This window comes from Acanthisitta chloris, unplaced genomic scaffold (assembly GCF_000695815.1).
Source record: "Acanthisitta chloris isolate BGI_N310 unplaced genomic scaffold, ASM69581v1 scaffold7024, whole genome shotgun sequence".
NCBI classification, from domain to species: Eukaryota; Metazoa; Chordata; class Aves; order Passeriformes; family Acanthisittidae; genus Acanthisitta; species Acanthisitta chloris.
Genome location: NW_008668678.1, coordinates 102730 through 108729, shown reverse-complemented (window position 1 = coordinate 108729; position 6000 = coordinate 102730).

The window sequence follows — 6000 nt, the reverse complement described above, 5'->3', positions numbered from 1 at the left end:
TTGCAGCTTGGCACATCCCACATCCTTGCAGGCCACCCGTCCCTGAAGTTTTCATTGAGTGTAAATAGAGTTACAGGCAAAAAAAGGTCAGCCCAAGGATGGAGAAAGGAACTCACCCTGGGGAAAGAAGCATTTCTTCTGCCTGGCAAATGCATGGGAGTTTTCTGGCTTTTCTGGAATGACACAAGCCTCCTTCTCTGGTGGAAAAATGCTTCTGTGAGGAAACATTGACTCCTCCCCACCATCAGCCACAGGCCTGGATACCTGCTGTGCAGGACAGTGATGTTCCCCTGTCCTCTCAAACCTAGGAGCATCACCTGGAAATCCTGTCATTCCCATGGGCAACATCTGTGGGCAGCAATTGGATATGCTGGAAAAAAACTGGTTTTGAGGCTGTGTTCTTGCCCATACTTCTGCTGCCTCTTCTGCCCCTTCCATGGCTATAACCTCTCCCAGGCAGAGAGGAGCACAAAATCTCTTTGGTCTTCATTTAAGAGGGCCTGGGAATGCCTGTGCTACCAAAAATAATTGCTAGTAACACTGAGCAGTAGGGATTAAACCCATTTTGAGCATTTTCCACACTAAGCAAAAAGCTTGCAGGAAAGTATTCTGAGATCCTTTATCTAAATCCAGAATCTTGTCTCCACTCTGGAGGAAAAATGAGAATTTGGTAATCTCTTGCCTTGATACCTTCCAGGTAAATTAAGCAGTGTTTTTATAGCATATGCCTTCTCAGCTCATCTGGGTAAAACATCATTCCTGCCTGACTACATGGGGCTAGTGTTTCATGGCATGACTGTCAAAAGTCATTCTTGCAAGAAACTTGTGGGTTTCTGGCTCCTGTCCCCTCTGCTGCCACAAAGCCTCCACACAAAGGATGCTCTGGTGTCAGCTGCATGCTGGTGGGTTTTCAGCAGCAGATACTGACCTGGGTCTACCTGAAGGCTTGTTTTGGATCCTGTGTGCTTTTCTTTGTGCCATTTTCTGTTCCTTTTTCACCTTTGGTCTTTCCCTCACTACTAGTAAAAGCCCCTACTAATGACAGGTAAAGCAAGCTGCCTGCTTGAGCACCATAGCTGGATGACCAACCACATCCATGCTGGTATCCCCCCTAGGAGAAGGAAGCATCTAACATTGCTTCCAGGCCATGCAGATGTGCCCAAAACTGCTGCAGTATGCAATGCAGTGGTATAAGAAGAGAATAGGTGAATAGGGGTGAAATACGGTGAATAGGGCTGGAAGTGACAAAACCTCCTAAATATTCCTCAGGCTTACAGATATTGCTCTGGCACAAATGCAAATGCCACTAATGCCTCCTCCTTCTCCAGAGCTGACATTTTCTGAGCAGAACTCTCTTCTTTGACCTCTCTCTGTAAATATTGACATTGCATTCACATGAACAATAGATTTCTGTCTGCATTTACCTCAGCTGAATGTTTACACCAGGACTGTTACTACTTATGGCTGAAAATGCACTTGCACCAGCTGCAAGGCTTGGCATAAAACCCCTGCCAGCCCAAATCCCACAGTGTCTTATCAGACCACTGCTGCCTCACCTCCATGAAACCCTGATTCATCATGAGACAGTGGGAAAGAAATACTCTCCTGACCCTTTCTTTTCCTTGGGAAAAAAAAAAGAAAAACCTGTGAGTTTGACCGCCTTCCTCCTAAATCACTTCCTCTCTCCAAAGCACATGGACCCAAGGCAGGTGTCCAGCCTGAAAAATTACTTGCCTGCCACACATGACCCACACAGCCTCCCAAAATAACCCCACAGTGATACCTGAGCCTCCTAAAGGAAGAACAACCTAATGTTTTGGTTTTCCAGTAACAATCCATCTGTTTATAGTTATTTCTCCCCAAAATGAGAACATTCCCTAACCCCATCAGCCAGGGATGAGCCCCAGCACTTCCTCTAGTGCTTTGCCTCCAGCAAAACTTCACTGCAAAGCATTTCCATCTTCTTTCTGCTCAGCGTGTTCCCTCTTACCATGCCAGATGCCTCCTTTAAAAGCAAAATGGTCTGGTGAAGCATAAAAGGAACTTCCTAAGCCTCTGTTTTCCGTAGTATGAACATTTTGCAGGCTCTTGGAGGGCAGCTTGAGGCAGGGCTTCAGAAAGCCAGTGCTGACCAGTGTGCAAGTACTGAGAGATCCACCTGAAAAAAAGCTCTCTGGAGCTGGTTTTGCACAAATACCCGATTTTGCTGGTTGCTGGTTGTCTAAGCCCCATTGCTGTCATATTCAGAGGTTTCCCCCCACCCCTCTCCTTCTGTCTTTAAGGTGCCAGAGGAAGATCAGCTATCACCTGGCCAGCATGTGCAGGGCACTGCTTGGCCTGCAATGCCAGGGGGCTTGCTGCACTTTGTAAAGGTACCTTAATATCCCATGACGGTCACATTATATTTTCCAAGTCTGGGCCACACTGCATCAACTCATTGCCTCATTGCTCTGACTGCAAGGAAAAGGCAGATAATGCTTAAGAGAATCTGAAGGGCTCCCTAAATGCATCCTGTTGTGACATGGCCATTGCCTTTCACAGGGTCAACTCAACATGCTCATGAGAGGCTTGGTGTTCAACACAAACATGGCCAAGTGAGCAAGATGGCTCTTTCCTTGCTCATCACTCCTGTGTGGAGGTGATGCATTATGGATGTGCCAGAAATATTCTTCCCTTGTCGCCAGCTCTGCATCCATACAGAGGAATAACCATCCCCCTTTTTTTTAAAGACATCTGGCATGCACTGAGCAGGAAAAATATGGCAAACTGGAATTTCCTTCATTGAGAGAAATGCACAATGTTATTTGGGCCAAATGTAAAGTTTCTCACTTAGGATTTTTGCATATGAATGGGAATTCAGGCTTGGTCCCTGGAGGGACCATCATTATATGCATTAACAGACAGCTGGGCTTTAGAAAAAGGGGAAAGCAAAAGAAAATAGATATTTATTCTGTACTTAGGCAAATTCACAGGAGGGGAATCATCTCCCGTTCTTGCTGCGGCAAACGCTTTGCTCTCTATAGACTGAATACATTCAGTCATCAAGGCGTATTGAGTAGTTGCTTATTAGCACAAGTTCAGTTCCCTTTCTGCATTGCTCAGACAGACACACAAATACAAGGCCTCAGTGTGGCCCATCTGGAGACATTCTTTTGCTTTCTCTTCTTTGGGGGAAGCACAAGATTACATTTCTAGAGTATTAACTTTGATTTGATAAAGGCTTTTATATACAAATTTAAAAATATTTTATATTTTTTCTCTTTTTCTCATATATATATATGATAATTTAAAAAAATATTCTCTTATATATTCTTATAATCTCCTTCCAGACTGTCACATCTCAAAGTTGGGGAATTTGCAATGCCCTAAGGAAAACCTTCTGGGGAATATAAAAGGGATTTGCTAAGGGTCAGCTTCAAATGAAGCTAAATCCAAGCCAATCAAACCACAGAGCTGGGAAAACAAAAAAAAAAATATTTTCTATTCGGCTGATTTATCAGCCCTTGCAAACACACCACTTCATTTGGTGGGATGTTTCTTCAGTGTAAAAAATAACCTAGAAAAATAACCTGGAGCACAGTGACTTTTCTTTTCATCTTTCTTTTAGACAATAAGACACCTCCTCTCCTTGAATTGGTGAATACTATTGAAAAAAGAGCTTACACTGGGATAACCATGCCCTGCCATCCTTGGAGACCAGATGCCTGTACAACATGATTGCTGAGAGAGGCGTTTCAGCTCATTGCTCAGCTTCCTGGCAGTACTGCTCTAAGATGTTGGGCCTTTTCCCTTTCTTGCCTGTCTGTTTTTTGTTTTTGTTTTGTTTGTTTGCTTGTTTTCTAGCTCGAGGGGATCCCAGTTTCAAAGGGAGCCATGTTCCACAGCCTCCTGCAGCAGCACTGTGGCTACAAGGAAAAGGCAACAACCTGATCCTTCTCTTCCCAAAACTTGGTTGTACTTGCACTTTCCAAATTTACAGGGATGAAGGGGTCACCAGGACAATTAGCTGGGTTTTTTTTTAGTCTTACTTTTACATGCAAATCTGCTCCCAGCCATCAGGTTTTATCTGTTTTGAGTTTTTTTCCCCCTTTTCAGCAGTATTGGGGTGTGCACATCCCCAGGTAGCAACTTTTGCAACCCTTAAATTTCCTCTATGGCAAACCCCAGCGGCAACACCCATGATGGCACCTTGCAATAAGCTGCTTTTCTGGCTTTAAAGAACTAGGACATGGTGCCAAGAGGACAGTATCCCTGGGTGGTACCTGAGGCTCCTCATTACAGGAATGTTTCCATTGCTGAAGCAGCTTCCAGGCTGCTTATCATCTACAGCTGCAAGGATCTCCAGAGCATGGCTGATAAACTAGCAGGAGGAAAGACTCTTTTCTGTCCCGTACACTCTGCAGCCAAAGTCTGGATCTGAATGCCCTAATTTTTTTCTCCACTGTATTTCCGCCCCTGGCCCTGGCTTTGCTGCTATTGCTGTCAACCTTTTGTCTTTCTGATTGTGCTAACAGCAGCACTTGAATGCTAACTGCCTTCACTGATGAAGCAATCACAGGATTTCTGGGCATTACGGAGGGATGGATAGTGCATGAGGGCTTTGCCCTGGCTGGAGCCCTGCCTGGGATGCAAAGTGCAGGGCCAAGGATGTGGTGTCTCTTTGGCTGCTGCATAAAATGGGAGGGCAGTGCAATGAGTGACCCATAACTCTTAGATAGGGATGGGAGAGGGACGAAGTTATTGCAGTGCTGATTTCTGTGCCCTACAGCAATTATTCATGTTGCTTTGGGATGCTGCACCCCCAGCACCACCGTCCCGAGGGACATCCCAACTTTGCCTCTGCCAGACCCAACAGCCTTTCTCCACACAGATTTACCTTTATTTTATCTTATTTTATTTTATTTGTTTTGTTTTATTTTTTGTTTAATCTTATTTATTTTCTGCTGGCATAGGTGTAGCTGCTGCTACAAAAAGACTTGTGATTTTGGCTGTACAGCCCTGTTCTTCAAACTCTGGGTTTCAAAGGGATGAAGGTGACATTCATGCTTCCCTTTCCCCTTGCTGGTCTAAGGGAAGGACCCGTCTCACATGTTGAGTACCTAAAGTCACCCAAACCCAGGTTTTAGCAGGTGCTGAGTGAGCCAGACACTTTGTAGGGCTCAGTGTGCACCCAGCTGCTCACAAACCCTGGCTGTGAAAGCCTGGTTTTCCACTGCAAAACACTAAAAGCCCCCCAAAGAGCCATTGTTTCCAAGCCAAATAAACATATTCATTTACCACCTGGGCACCGTGGATTGATCTTTAGGTCTGTGAGTGACTTGCAAGCCCAAAAGCCATTGTCAAGCCCGTTTCTCCTGATTTCTTGCCAAACACATGTTCCCAGCCACTTTACATCCATTCAATCCCCCTTTCCCTGCTTTGATGGCTGGTGATTGCCCAGTGGGATGGAATTTGTTGGGATTTTAGCACTACCAAGACCACTCATCCCTCCTGCAGCCACTCTAGCATTGCCTCCCTCCCCTCCCTCCCAGCCACTTCCCCAGGGCCATTTATTCACCCCAGGACAGGAACATTAACTGAGGCCAAGTCCTTCCCAGTGTTAAACCTTGACAATTTCTAGGCCCTGCCTGGCCCCAAAACACCACTTTTCAGCCCAATCCAGTCTCACTCCTGGGCTATTTGCTGCCATTCACCATTTATCAGTGATGGCCTAATCCTTGTCTTAATGAAGAGTTTATCACTCAGTGCTTCTGCATGTGCCTGCATATACATCCATGCATCTATATCTATCTGTATATATCCATCCATTCATCTATATCCATCCATATGTATTTATCTCCTTACTGCTCATCCTACAATATCTGGGTCAAACCAGGGATCTTCTCCCATTTAAAGGTATTGGCAGGTCCTGAGCAAGTCCTGAGCTCCTACACATCTCATGGGAAGAGACCACAGGATGTCACTTTGACAGCATTTTGCCCATGGAATGGGAGAGGTTGT